The sequence below is a fragment of the Myripristis murdjan genome, chromosome 9 (assembly GCF_902150065.1).
Source record: "Myripristis murdjan chromosome 9, fMyrMur1.1, whole genome shotgun sequence".
Lineage (NCBI taxonomy): Eukaryota > Metazoa > Chordata > Actinopteri > Holocentriformes > Holocentridae > Myripristis > Myripristis murdjan.
Window position 1 is genome coordinate 9,855,818 of NC_043988.1, and position 15,040 is coordinate 9,870,857.

General features: G+C 41.9%; 1 protein-coding gene and 1 pseudogene across 2 annotated transcripts in view; both read right to left on the minus strand.

Annotated features, from left to right (window-relative positions):
• Positions 1-15,040, minus strand: part of dtx1 (deltex 1, E3 ubiquitin ligase) — an 88,197-nt gene that overhangs the window by 50,660 nt on the left and 22,497 nt on the right. The gene's annotated exons all lie outside the window — the stretch shown is intronic.
• LOC115365634 (coiled-coil domain-containing protein 92-like) lies at positions 29-7,868 on the minus strand (annotated as a pseudogene).

Consider the following 15,040-nt stretch of genomic DNA (forward strand, 5'->3'; position numbering starts at 1 on the left):
AAAACAAGGTTAAACTGTCCTGTCCAGCTCATGAACGCTTCCGCACCACTTTCCCCCCGTTGACCTGGTCCACTGCCAGCGTCTCCAGCTCTGCCTGCGGCGGGGCCACAGGAGGGGTACCATGGGGGATGCGGTGTGCCAAGCCCCACATGAGCCCTGTGCTGACGGTCCCCGAGCGGGGCTGTGGCGGGGGCTGGACGAGGCCGCCCAAGGGAGGGATAGGGGGTCGCTCAGATGCAATAGGGGGGATAACGCAGCAGGCCGCTCTCGCATCAACTGTGGTTCAGGAGACTCTCTGCCAGCTTGCAGAAAAGGCGTGGGGTCAGGCATGGCGTCTACCGTCTCCCGGCAGAACCAGCCGCATTACCATCTGGCCCAAGCCGGTACACCTCTGTCAATTCCGGGTGAAGAGGCTGGGAGAGGCTTTTCTTCATGCGGCGACGCGGCGTCTCAGGCTGCCTGTCCTGGACGGTGGAGGGTGGGCTTGTAGGAGGTGACGGGGCTGACGTTGGGGCTGGCCTCAGAGGAGATGCCAGCCAGCAGCTTATTCTTGGTGGCGTGAAGCTGTGAGGTGAGGTAAGCGATGGTGCTCGCTCGCTCTGCTCTAGCTCCCCGGACAGAACTGCAGCTTGTGGCCTTCATCTTGAGCTCCTCCAGGTACTTTTTCTCCCTCTCCTTGATGGTATTTCCAGGACAGAGATCATGGCGTTCTTCTGCTCCGAGGTCCCTCAACAGCTCAGTGTTCTCCTCCTCCTTCTTCTTTAGCTGGGCTTCCAGCTCCTCGCACCTCCTTTGCAGCTCTCTGCACCGTGCCTCACTGCTGTCTGCACAAATATACAAATAGTTAAAACAAAAGCAATGACATGGACACAAAGAGGAGAACAGTGAGAGAGAAAAAAATAACTAAAAATGATGTGATTTTGGCTGGGGTTCTGTACCAATCAGACCCGAGCCCTGGGCCAGGGCATCTCTATAACACTATAATACTTCATTTCTAATGTTATTTTCCCACTTAATTTATAATAGGATTTTGCCCTAAAAATGGCAACTCCTGCAATTTGGATATTGCACTTGGCAATATTTGCAATTTTGATAATATTTTGATTAACTGTTCAGCCCTAGAACACACATAGAAGTGTGTGTGTAAACACACAAAAACATGCACCGTGAAATACACACCCACAAACAATGGGAAAAGTTGCAGGACACCGACACACACATTATCCCTAAAACAGACCAGCAGGCCATTAGTACATTAAGTGCAGACACTGACCATGGACAGAGTCTGTCACTGATGTTAATGGGGGAGAGAGAGAGGCTGTGATCCTATGGAGACTCGTCTGCAGTGGGCAGAGAGCTCCGGTTTCATATTACAGTTCTGGTAGACGGCAAGGGCGCAGCTCTTCTCTGACCTTCATCACTGCTTGCTTAATACTGCCCCCAATCCGCCCCACCCTACCCACTTGCAGCCTATACAGCCACTCTGAATATGTGCCCAAACCCCAGAACAACACACAACCATGCATATCACAGTGTAAAGAGAAATGGATTAATTCATGTGATCAGTGACTATGTTTTCAGTCTTAGGGCTGTTTTTCTGCTGTTGTGAGTCCTGCTGGTATAAACTGTGCTAAGCTTGTCTGGTCAACAGAACTACAGTCTCCTGTCAAGTAAGTGTCCGGGCCAGATGATTATTGCTTTTGTCCTAACTGTGTTTGCGTGTGTGTTGGAGGGGGACTCACCCCAGCTCAGCCCTCCTACACTAAGCAGGTTGCAGTCTGTGCATTAGCGCTGTGACACATAATCTCATTTCCTGCACTGCAATCTCTGAGTTGTCCCACACTAACCTGATAGTCCTAACAATATTGCTAAGACCTCGGCCACCCAGAGCCTGTTTAAAGGCATGCTTAAAGCACAGCCTTCATCCTACTGCGGTCCTCTTGAGACATGACATGTTTCATTATATAAAGGATGTAACCTATGATTAAGTTAAAACTATACAGACAACCTTTCGAGTTTTCTGTCCATTGTCTTTTGCTCTTTTGTCTGTCTCTAGTTGACTATACACTTGTCAGGGGCCAGTCCTGTGTATAGGTGCTTAAAAGCCAGCCATGGACAGTGGGGGCTGGAGCTGAAGCACACCAGTGTTGTGGCTGCGGTTCATGGCCATGGTTACGGGGGGGGGGGGGGGGGGGGGGGGGGGTAGTGTTAGCAAATGGCAATGAGTGGTAGGGGCTGAAAGAGGATGACAATCCTCTGAACAGCAGGGCGTCCCACAATACTTCCTGGGTGGGACTGTGTTACCAGGATACAGCTAGGGCACTCAGCTCACAGTCCTGGGCACCAACACAGCCCTCTGTTTCTGAAGAAACTTTTAGAACCTTGACAGTTTTAAGGTTTGGACTGTTCTTGTGCACTTTCACTATCTTTATCTGGATGTATAAAACAAGACAAAACCATATTCTTAGTTGTTACTATATGGACTAGAGGGGACTGTGTAATTCCCTATCACTGCACAGTCACCGGTCAATCTGTGCTCTCGGTCAAGGGAGGCAACTTCTGGAATGGTCTTCCAAGTGAAATTAGAGAATGCCCAACGTTCAATATGTTCAAACTGCATCTAAAAGAATGGCTTCTATCCAATCAGATGTGTGCACACTTCTTAACTTATGTGGTGTACTTTTAACTTAGTTTTAAGGCTGATAGTATAGGCCTCCTTATTATAGTTACTGATAGGCTCTATAGGTTAAATGTCATATTTGTCTCATACTGCTGTATTGTTTTGTATTGTATTGTATTGTACTGTATCAGCGTAGGCCCTATTGTAACTTGTGAGATGTGTCATGTTACCTGTCACAGGACTATGTTTTTAGCTTTTGTACTTTTTTACTTTCAGGGAACATCTTACCAGGGACTACAGGTGGAAATTAGCCTCTGGCTACAACCTGGCTTGTTTCCAACACTATTTTTGTACTCTTGTAATCAAATATGGTGCTTGTTCATTAACTTGCGTTGTTCCTCCGCAAATAAATAAATCAAAATCAAATCATTAAAAAGTATCAAGAAATGTCACAATTAAAGAGTTTGTTGAGGCAACTGAAGCATATCTCTATCAATCCAGACAAATTTACCTCACTGAAAAGCTTTCATATCAGTACTGGAGCATAAAATCATGCTGTCTAAATTGTTACATCTCTCTATTACAAGAAACACTTTACATGACAATTATACAGCAGTGATTTCCAGATGAAACCACACTCAGGAATTGCGCACCGACAGAACCAGAGTAAAGAGCAGTAATTAAATTTCTGTTCTCTTTATACATGTTATACATAATGCTGTTATTGGCTAATCATTTCTAGACTGTGAATGTTAGTGGTAAAACTGATGTGTGAGTGTGTTGCAAAACAGGCCTGTGACGGTCTTACCTGAGGGATCAGAGCTTCTCACAGTCAGCTCATATGTCAGGTCTGTGAAAAGAGGAGAGGGTCACACGAGGGTATGACAGGTGCTTGCCTATAAAACAACATTCTCCTCACACAGCCTAGCAAGTGGCACTGCTTGTTTGGGGGAAACAGAGTCAGTGTTGGTCCTTCCATCTGGCGGGCTACTCTCTAAACAAGATTAGTAAGAGTTCCAGGTCAGCTCAGTAATAGGTTAGCCAAGGATAGAGAAAATCAGGGTTAGAGCATAGAGCATTACGCATTTCTTAGAGCTGGATAGCCATCCTAACTGTGCCGTAGAGCATTACTGCTGGGAAAGATCAATCATTTTTCTGCTCTCTTCCATCATTACAGAGCAGGGTGTAAGCCACTAATGGTTAAGTGCATTACCCAAAACCCATAATATTCTCCCTAAAAAGTGCCACTGTAACAACACACCATCTGGCTATGGCCCCACCTCTGAAAACATCCAATCTGTGGATCATCTGAGAAATTTCCACTGTAATTATAAGTGGCAACACAGTTTGGGATTAATTCTGTCTTTGGTTGCAAATCTTTCTCAGTTTTTGTTGCAGGGTTGGCTCACGGGTCGGCTGTGGTGTTACGAACATTTTAGTATACTTTATCATAATAACAACATGAATTCTGCATGCAAGGGTTAGATATCTTTGTGTTTGAAAACAGAATTTTAGCAAAATGTGTTGCGGACTTGATGCCATGTTTTCTCTCGCAGAGGTAGTAATTTTTGTTGCATAGGTGTACGACTGCTGACTGAACAGAGAGGAATCCTACAGTTGAAAGATTCTTGATGTCACTTTAATGTGACAGCACAGCGCTCTGATGTTTTCATGTGCTTTCATGAGATATCCTCTTGGACATTTCTTTCACATGCCAGTTCTCTACAACAGCATGAAGAGATGGGGAGGAAGCTACTTGGGGGCGTGTTCACCTGTGCAATGCTGCTGTAATCTACGGATCTCTGCATGGAGCCCTTTCAGCGTGTTGGCATGGTCCTGCTGGAGGAACAGCAGGTTTTTCTGGGCACTGTGCAACTGATTCTCCAGGGTAACATTGGCTGATGCCATGGTTAACAATGCTCAGACACACACCAGCCTGTGCAACCTGCAAATACAGATGACACAGAGGGAGAGAGAGAAACACTGAGAAGTGTGAGAGAGAAACAGAGAATATAAACAAAACCCATCCCATCTGGAAAGCAGGCCATTAATTTTCATCCTTTCACCCATAAACATTTGGGTTTGGGATGTGCTCCAGCTTTGCTGTGTCTGCGAGTTAAACTGGCCAAGATAATCTGCTTTAGATGACAGACTGGAATAATCACTATTAGATAATACCATCAAATCTGTCCTTACTGGAGGCCATTTGCCACTTCAAGTGACCAATCAAAAGTGTTAAAATTGTAATCTTATCCCTTGATAAAAGGAATGATAAACGTGCTGAAGAAAAAGTCAAGATGCACCCTCATTAGTATGCAGGGTAGTGATGTAGGTTCTCATCATTAATCACGCTTGATCAATGTTAAATGCAAGGTTTTTGCAGAGAGAGGCACAAGGGCCATAAATAGGCCCACTCCTTTATGGCTAACTCTAATTGGCAAACAATTGCTGATGTCAAGATATTGATTTAGTATCAGACAGTGGGCAGTCTGGGCCTTTAAAAAAGACAGTTCTCTGAGATAATACTACAATTTAGCAACAAATTAAAGTTAAATTGAGAAAATAAAATTCAATTATTACATTGGCATTCAAATGGCAAATTAGAAAAGATGATAACAATTTTGACTATCATTTTGAATTAAACTCTTAATGTTAAGATATTCTATTTTATAGTACCTCCTTTTAAACTAAGAGATGACAGAAACATAGCCCATGCAAACAGTGAGCTGGAGGAAAATTCTGTTTCAGTGGCCATAGCATGTGATGGTAATGAAAAACACACTGATAAGACATCGCAGTGACAGGGTGTGGCATGTAGAGAGCCATTCTCCAGCAGGCGCCCTTCTCTCTTGCCTCGCCCCTTTTTCCTCCCCTCCTCTTGTCTCCAGAGCCACGCCAGAGGGAGAGAGAGGGAGAGAGAGAGACCATCACTCAGTTCCATTGTCTCCACCCCTCTCCCAGACAACTGTACTGGGCTGAGAGTTGAGAGCACATTGATCCCTGCGCCACCCTTCCTGAGTGCAGAAAAAGCCTCCCCTGCATACATTAGTGTGCTTCAATAAAACATCCCGGAGCTTCTCACTCTTACATCATCAGCTCACTAACATAAATAATATATCCCATGCCACCTCTCTGGATATGCTCCCTAGTTTGAGCAGTTATCTATGTTAAATGTTCGCATTGTCTACAAAGGTAAAGGACACCATATGATGATCTAAACACAGGCGGGTAATCATGGACTCAGCTGGTGGTGTGTCATAAAGGCTGGAGAGATAATCTATAATTGATGAGTAATCTGAAGTCCTGGCGGTAAACCCTGCATGACAAGCATATCTCTCTCAACCCTTTCCTAGAATAGCTTAGAAAGCTTTCCATTAACAAAGAAATGACCCCAGTCAACATCACATGGCTCATGCCATGGCATGGAGCTGATAATGGTACAAGAGTACAATCCAGTACTCCAATGAAACAATAAAAATTACCGTTGCCTTTAAGAGACAACTAATGCAAATGTGTTGGTCTGATTCTTAAGATATACTCTAGCTTAGTGATGCATCCTTCTACTTTTCCTAAGCCTCCACATGCTTTCTGTTTCTTCCTTTTCCCAATACACAAACCAGCATTTCCCCACACAGAGAACATAAATAATCAATGAACTGCAGCAGCGTGACACACTAGCTAGCATCCTCAGCCAGCCACAACAAGAGATTAGGAGTCAATGCCCCTCCTATTATAAAAGAAAATAAATGGGCTCTTCACAAAGAAATTGCACAAAGTTCATCTTTGGATTTGAATAAAAGAACTACAGGCTTTGTTGCATTTCTTCACAAATGTTGTTGCTAGTCCCTTGGGGCAAGATGCTTTAAAGTCTTATGTACTCATGTCTGCAAACTGCAATAATGAACCAACAACTGGCCTATAGTTCAGGAAGTGCTACTCTCTCAACGTGTAATATGATGATAATGATTGTTAAACTCAGATAAACAGCCCTAAAAGAAAAACCAAAACAATCCTCGTAGAGACTGACTACACTTACGCCAAGACAGAGAGCTGTATAGCGGCAGAGAGGTTTGATACTTTCCAAGGCACTTTCAATTTCAGCACCTGCATTGCGGACAGCACCCCTTATCCACTTTTCACATTAAACCATCGCTGGCACAGGCAGATGCTGCTGGAGGCAAGATCACTTCATACAAACGTTACTGTCAAGATCCAGCCGGCGAGATCATTCAGGACATGACCTTCTTTATCATTATTTACAGTAAATGTTTGCGGTCGTAAACAAGGGCCTAGCGAGCAGTGCTTTATATAACGTCATCCTTAACTGTGTTAAAGGGTTACCGTTATCAAAAAGGCCACTTCCCTTGTTGTGTTATGCCTTGGTGAAGAAATACCATCACTAGACTGCGTATGGCCATCGCAGAGGCTAACCTAGAAGCTAACGCTATGTGTTGCTGTTGCTGGAGGGGGATGAGCTCTTCAATGTCAGAGGCTGCAAACAAGCTAGCCCCGATATGTACCTTTCACTGAATGGAGAAAACGTCACTTTGAACTCCCTTTAACAGACTAGTAGTTTAGTGAATCTTTGCTTATCAGAAAATGGTATTCAAAATTTAGACCGTTTTGCCGCTGCGAAACTACTCTGGTAAATTCGGCTTATGTGTTATCCACCAAGCAGTACAGTACCTAAATAGTAAAAAATTACAACGGGTTTACATTGCCAGCTGCTTCCCTACACACTAACGTTATTAGCTATCTATATCATGTAGGGAGGAGGCGTCAAATACAGGAGAAGCCATTACAAAAGTTAAATTTTTAGAGAAATAAATATTGTTAGGTGCATTGTTTGTGAGCCGAACTGGAGAGTGGCATTTAAATACCCAAAAGACTGGATGTCATGGTGTGTCCAGCATGTACATAGGCAAATAAGCAAAGCGACAGTAATTTGACGGATTTTTTTTTTTTAACTGACATTTGACATTTGTGAGGCTCTCTGCATACAGGACAAGTGCATACTGGAGCAACTGACGTTAGCAGGTTAGCTAGCGGACTAGCTAACAAGACTACAATAGCACCTTACCGTGTGCGATGCCCAACGTACCTTCCAGCTAAAAAAAAAACACACGGCCGTCGACTGTTTTGTAAACGGTTAGTAAATTGTTGTTGAGGAGGCTAGCCACAGCGGCTAAGTCCGTTCCGCCTTGCCTGGCATGTTGGTGATGCTGTCAGTAGCTTCTTCTCGGTCGGCTGAGAGAGCGGAGGGCGGCTGTGTCAGTTTCTTCTCATCTCCCTGAGCTACTAGACAAAATAAAGCGATGCATCATGGGAAATCAGAGAGAAAGTCTCAATAACGCAATAAAATCCAAGGTATTAAAAAAACATCATAATTCAACCACGAGGACCAAGGACAAAATGCGATAATAAAAAATATACTCTCACCGCAAGTCACTGTAAATGTGGATAAAGTTTCTTAAATGCTGAAGTATAATGTTGGCGGAGACGCGACCGAGTATAGGGCTTTACCAGCGTCATCACCATAGCAACAGAACCTGTCACCTGTTCATTAGTGATACATTAACGCCATCTAGCGATAGCAGACTAGTACAGTTACACTCAATGGGTTTAAAAATTGGAGATTTTAAAGTTTACTCCATAATTAGTTGTTAACTTTGATATTCATCTTGTGACAAATAGCTGGTGTGAAATGAAACATACGAAGTGACAGAGATGAGAGTTGTTTGATCAAACCCAGCCGCCTGCAGACAGCAGAGGGGGGTGTTGCCCTTCAGTGCACACAGTCTGTAGTCTGTACAGCACCATGCCCACCATGGAAACTGAATTTAATATCTATTTCTATGGTGTCCACTCATTCACATGCACAGCTCTCCTGACAGAGGTAGAGAGAGAAAGAGAGAGAGAGAGAGAGAGAGAGAGAGAGAGAGAGAGAGAGAGAGAGAGAGAGAGAGAGAGAGAGAGAGAGAGAGAGAGACTATGTGTACTGATTTCTTGTGTATGCCAATGTATATCAATATGTATATATTTGGTATATGCACTGATATCTTGTCCTGCTTGTTTACATGTTTACATGCAACATCACATACAATGCAGCTACATACATTGTAATAATTTGTTTTTTTTGTTTTTTTTTTTTGATATTTTATTTATTTATTTATTACACCTGTACATTCTGTGATTCTGGATATGAATATGTACTGGTTTCTGTATGTGATGTCTGTTTTGGCAATACAATTACCTATATGTCATTTGAGAGAGTTTTACTTGTTCTCCATAGAAAGTGTCTTTTTCGAGTTCCCAATGAAAAGTTTCGTCCTCATCTGCTGTATCAAACTTGATACTTTTCCAACAATTATTTCAGTTCTTTTCAATTCTTTCATAATATGCATGTTTCATATCATATTAAATTGCCCCATTAACTTCTATTGCGTTTTTGCTATTTTGCTCTCACTCGCTGTGCAGTAATCTATAATTTTTATACTTTCATCCATACAGTTCTATTTAATACGTTCTACCCCTGCAATGATACCGTTTGTTTATATAATGTACACTCCCTTTGCTCAATCCATATTTATATTCTGTTATTCTTTTCTGTAATTTGTATTCTCTGTTGCCGTGGCAATGATCACCCCTGGAATCATTAGCGTTTCATCTAATCCTATCTCGTGTTAATTGATAACTGCGCTGTTTCTTCTTCTGAGCAATAAAACTGTGAGAACAGTATAACTTTTCATCGTGACTCACCATTTCACCTTAAATTATGTCTGGCAAGAGCAGGTCTGCAGTGGCGTGGCTACTGCGTAAAACGATACCGTACAAAAACAAAAGAATCAAGTCGAAGAAAAAGTCCCAACTTTTAAAAAGAGGAAAAAAAAAAAAACAGCTCATGGTATAAATGGGATCATTGTCCACCTCCTGAAATATTATTTTTCGGAAGCAGCCTTTAATCTGTCTCTGGCTTTGGCATGTTTTGGATGGGGATTAAATTCTAATTTCTGTATTTTTACTTGTTTTGGCACTCTTCCCAGCTGCGCACAGCACAGAGCCGGCCCGCGGCATGGCCTGCCCCGGGCCCGGCGGCCGCTAGGGGGCCCCACGGGCACTTGAAATGTGCTTGAAGTTTTTGATGATATGATATCTTCATGGTAAATACATAATTTTACTAAAACGCCATTTTAATGCTAAAGCAACACTGTGTAACATTTTTGCCTTAAAATAATGCTCCACATACTATTAACGCTACACTGACATAGGTAATGAACAGCAAGGTGTCTCAGTCTGGCGGAGCGGGTCGCCAACAGGACATATCGCTTTACGGCACCACGTCACCACTGCAGCAACTGTGTCAGCTTGCTCGCTAACTGTCCTCAGTACAGAAATCAATTATAGCCCCAGAAACCGAAGAAAACGTTGACATAGGAACAAATAAGATAAAAAGAAAGAGAGAGACAAGAGCAAGGACCAGACTGGAGTAAACTAGCAACTTGACAACTTTGCCAACACAGCCAGACACCAAGAAGCATGCCACACTAACCTAGCGTGCTGCTATTCTGAGCTGCTTGATGTTTAGCTGTGTTGGCGAAGTTGTCGACTCGCTGTTTTTTGTTCATAAACCAAATTGTCCAGTTTGACAGAGGAATTTAGCTGTCTAGCTGTCCTTTGTCTGCGATGTCTCTGATTCAGGATAGCTAAGCTAAGCATGCTAATGTTACTGTTGTGTGTGTGATGTTAAATGCAAACTTTGAGTGCTGCACAGAAAAAAATTATGTCAGAGCATGTCTTTTTACTTAAGAGTTTTTAGGACAAAACCTGTTATAACGCCACTATCTTTAGTTTGCATTTAGCACATAAGCTAACCTGGGATTTCAGGTGTTTCAGCCTCACGGTGCTGTTGTACACTAAATGTCCTGCTTCGTCCAGCTGGAGCTACAAACACACTGACTTGGCCCTTCTCTGCATTTCCTCTCCAAGGTGTGGACGGTCCTACAATAACAAGTCAAGGACCTGGAGGAGACGAAGGACTGCAGCTACATCCCAGAGCTGCAACCTGCCTATATCGTGATGTTTGACTTTTGAAATACTTATGCATATTTTGACCAAATTATACATGTAAATATCAGTTATGTCCAGTTGGATTTGCATGACAGAATGTACATGTATGAAGAAAAACATGACTCTATTTCTTCTCAGCTAATTTCAGTCATGTGGTTATTTTTGATTGTATGTGATGAAACAGTTTGTCATTTGAGAGGATTCAGGGAAGGTTTGTAGATACAGTATGTAAGAAACAAGGAACACACATCTGTGGTTTGAGATTGTTACATCTAACATGGCGAGCTGTTTTTGTTTCGTTTCTTATCTGAAGTCCACCCTCCTCTGCAGGCAAGCAGCACTTTGCAGCCCTGCATCCCGATCCTCCTGTCCCTTCTGGACTGTTTCAACCTCAGCTCATGTGGGTGCTAATGGATTTTTTAACCCTCATTTTTTTCTGAACCTTTGCACATCTAGTTTTCAAATGAATTATCATCTTTACATTTTATCCTTGAACTGTTATTGTTATCTTACTACAACTTTTATGTCATTAATTAATTATTTATTTAATATAGTTTTTTTCCCCTATTTTTTTTATTTTTATTTTTTATTATTTAAGTATGAACCTGCTGAGAGAGGAACTGTTTATCTAAGGAATTTGATTTTAATAGTTAATGGTTCCTTTGCACTGTTGATGTCACAAATTTGTAAACCAAAAGAAATAAAAGTGGTTAATTGTTTACAGTACATGCATTGTCTGCTTGTTTATTTTATTACTTTTTAATACAGCACATTCAGTATGCCTCTTACTGTATAACTTTGAATATTATAATGCAAATGAACACCAGACCTCTCTTGCGAGTTTGCTACCTTTTAAGATTAAAAGCCATAGAAGAGTGAAAACATGCCAGATAGCAAGCAACACAGGTACAACTAATAAAATTGATAATAGGTATGTTATATTTACAATAGGTGTGTCAATGATCAAGCATTGACAATACTGTAATCAATAGTATTGGCAACATTGAGGGGCCCCCAAATCAAATTCTGTCTCAAAGCCTGAGAATACAAGACGACATTCAGAGGACAGTGAGCACGTGTCACATCAAACAAAACCCACATGTTGACACTGACCTGAATGCAGTAACACCTACCTTACTTCTTTTCCCTCTGAAATGTAGTAGTGAGTTATATTCCAGCACTGAAAGCCACGCATATGATGCTGGCTTTAGGGCCACTTAGAAATCTCAAAAGAAATCAACAATTCAGAAGTCACCCTAACCCACAAAAATGAACCCTGACCCTAACCCTTAAGAGGACCTGAATAAGACTAGTATGAAGTGCATTATTTTAGAGGTGATAATTTTTATGGAAGACAAATGAAATGGTGACCCTTTTGCAAAAGAGTGTAGTGGAGGGGAGTGGGGTGTAGGGAGTCACTGTTGGAAATGAACTCCTTTGTCTTTAATCTTGTTTTTTTGTTTTTTTTTTCTTTTTGTTTGTCCCAGACCTCATGACTCTTGTCAGCCAGCAAGCTTTCTGCTTACCAGTTCTTTGTTTTGACCTTCCATCTGATGGCGAAGAGCCAACCTTTCAGTTTCACAAGTCTCCAATTTGATGGTGAGCTTCCATCTCTTGGCGAAGAGCTGTCTTCTCAAGGCCAAGAGCCTCCTTCTGCTCAATCTCTGCATTCACCTTGCTTGTAAGATTCTGGATTTCCAGATCCTTTTCCACCAGTTCTTTTCTTAATATCCTTTTCATTTCTGAGGACTTTAGCATGGCCCTCTCTTTCTCTATCAGATTTTCAGCACCATCATTTTCTCATTAAGCATCATATTACTCTCGGAGAGAATCCCTTCCTGACATCATCGCTTGGAGCTTAATGGTGGCCTCTCTGGTGCTGGAGGACATCTCCCCTGGTGGTGCTCTATGGTTTGGCGGAGTGCTTTTCTGTGTCAGTGACCTTGAGGCTCATGGCTTCCATCTGGCTGTTTCTGGCCCTTTCTTTAAGAAGTGCTTCTTGGAGCGCTTCTCTTTGTCTTTGCTGGAGCACATTTTCCTGGCGGAGAGTCTTTCCAGGTTTCGTACTCTGCAAACCTGTTGTTTGGCGCTGTGGAGCTCCTCTTTGAGATTTTCTATATCATTGTTGAACGTCCTCATCAACTCCAGGGATGTTGTGACGTGAGCTGTTTGGCCAGAGCTAGCTTGCTACTATTTGTTGTTTTGCTGGTTCCCTTCAGCCAATCTGGCTGGAGGTCATCGAAGGGAGGTGGCGCTGGGTGGGAGGGGACTAGTCAAGCTGCCCCATGTAGAGTGCTATGCAGCTATGCCCGGGAGGCCTTTTGAGGATTTTTTTTCTTGGGCATGGTGTGGGGTAAGAGATAGTTTTGGGGGAGTAGAACCCCTCTCAAAACTACTTTGTATACTGTCAAACGCATCAACAGAATGAAAAGTTATCTTTGTAAAGCTGAGTTGCTGTGGTTCCTAAATGCTTCCACTTTGCAATAATACTACTTACAGTTGATTGTGGAATATTGAGGAGGGAAGAAATTTCATGCACTGACTTGTTGCAACAGTGGCATCCTATTACATTACTATTACAGTACCACACTGAAAGTCAGTTGATTATTAGTCAGTTCATTGATTAAGAGGTGTGGCCCAATACCTTAGTGCATATAGAGTCTAGATATGGAAAGTGATTGAGGCAGTAAATGAGGGTTGTTAAATGGACACAGGCTAGTACTCCACTGCCCACTGGAAAGAGCCTTCAGCAGCAGAAGCCTGTGAATTCTGTGCAGGTTCTTTAACACCAGATCAAGCTAGAGGACACAGAAGCTCCTCACTCAGGTGGATGAGAGACAGGGGACACCCTCACCTGGAGGAACAACATCCATGTGCTGCCTTACAACTAAATTTGAAGAATCATAAATCACTTTGTTTTGAAAGCATGTTTTGTTGTTGTGCAAAGTAAGCATATTCTAGGCAAGATAAAATATACAAGTACACTGAGGAAAAAATTCTGTAAATACAATTTTCTCTTTGGATAAACTGGTGGACTTATCACTTTGTCAGTGGATAAATTCTAGTTTTTACGAAATTGATGGGCAATTGTCTCTACTCTATCCACAATTGTCCACATATTCAGTGAGGCATAGAATTCTTCTGACTCAATCATGCCCATTTCCTTATGCTCCTTGAGCAGGCTGTGGAAGGCTGCTGTGTAGATTCTCACTATTCTGTTGTTTGAAATAAAATTCTCCTCAAGCATGCTCTGTTGCCAAGTCTCAGAAAAAATTGCAAAGTTTTTTGTTGTTGTTTTTGTCATGCAGAACTGCTTGAACAACCACATATCAAAGAGCAAAGTCAAAGAGCAATGTTAAGTAAAATGTAAGCTTCCAAACCTGTTTTGTCTCTTATTTTCTGGGAAGCATAAGACATCATCAGTAATTCAGAGCACATCTGATAGACTTCAGCATCTTGCTTAATCAAAACCTTGCTTAATTTTTCTGTATTTTCATTCCTAAGAGATCTAAAACAGAAAACTAAAAATCAGTGTTTTCCTTCGACTTCAAGTCTTATTTCTGCAGCACAATCTCAATCATCACACTTTGTTGATTCCACTGTTTCTGCATCACAGCGACAGTGATCAGAGTGACTCCAGCTCCATCTAGCAGGCACAGTGCAGCACTTTCACTGCTTTACTAAATTGGACTTTGGAGCGGACATTCCTGTTTTCATTTTTGTTGCTGTTACAGTGTCACTACCTGTCTACAGGTTTGACTTGAATGAAATAGTAGACCAATGAAGTGGAGTAGAAGGTTTATGTTTGACTGTATAACACAAATGAGAAAAGATGTGTTTGACATTTGTACGGCATGATTTTTAACCCTTTGACGCCTGAGTTGACATCAGAAACTCCTTTCACAAACATTTCACTCTTTGAGACCTGATCAAATTGACTTGATTTTTCTTTTTTCGAAAACGTAGAAAAATAGGTAAGGAGCCACAGGAAATGACCCTAACATTAGCAAGAAATTAGTAAAAGTTACAAGAAAATGATCTGACAATTTAAAAAAGAGGGGAAATTATTAGAGAAGGATTTTTAAAAATTAGAGAAAAAATCTAGAAAACTATTTTCATAATTATTACTATAATATTTGTTATAATTATATTCTGTAATTGTTATAGTGTATTGTAGTGGGAGAAAGAGACCAACCAACCATTTGAGGTAAGATATCCTTGCTCCAGCAAGAGTGAGGTGAAAAATAATTCCCCAGTGGAGACGCCTACCTTCCTTGTGATTTGTTTTACTTATAGACTGCTAGGGTTCTCATCTATCATAACAGGCAGTAAAACAGCTCTATGGGAGGAGAG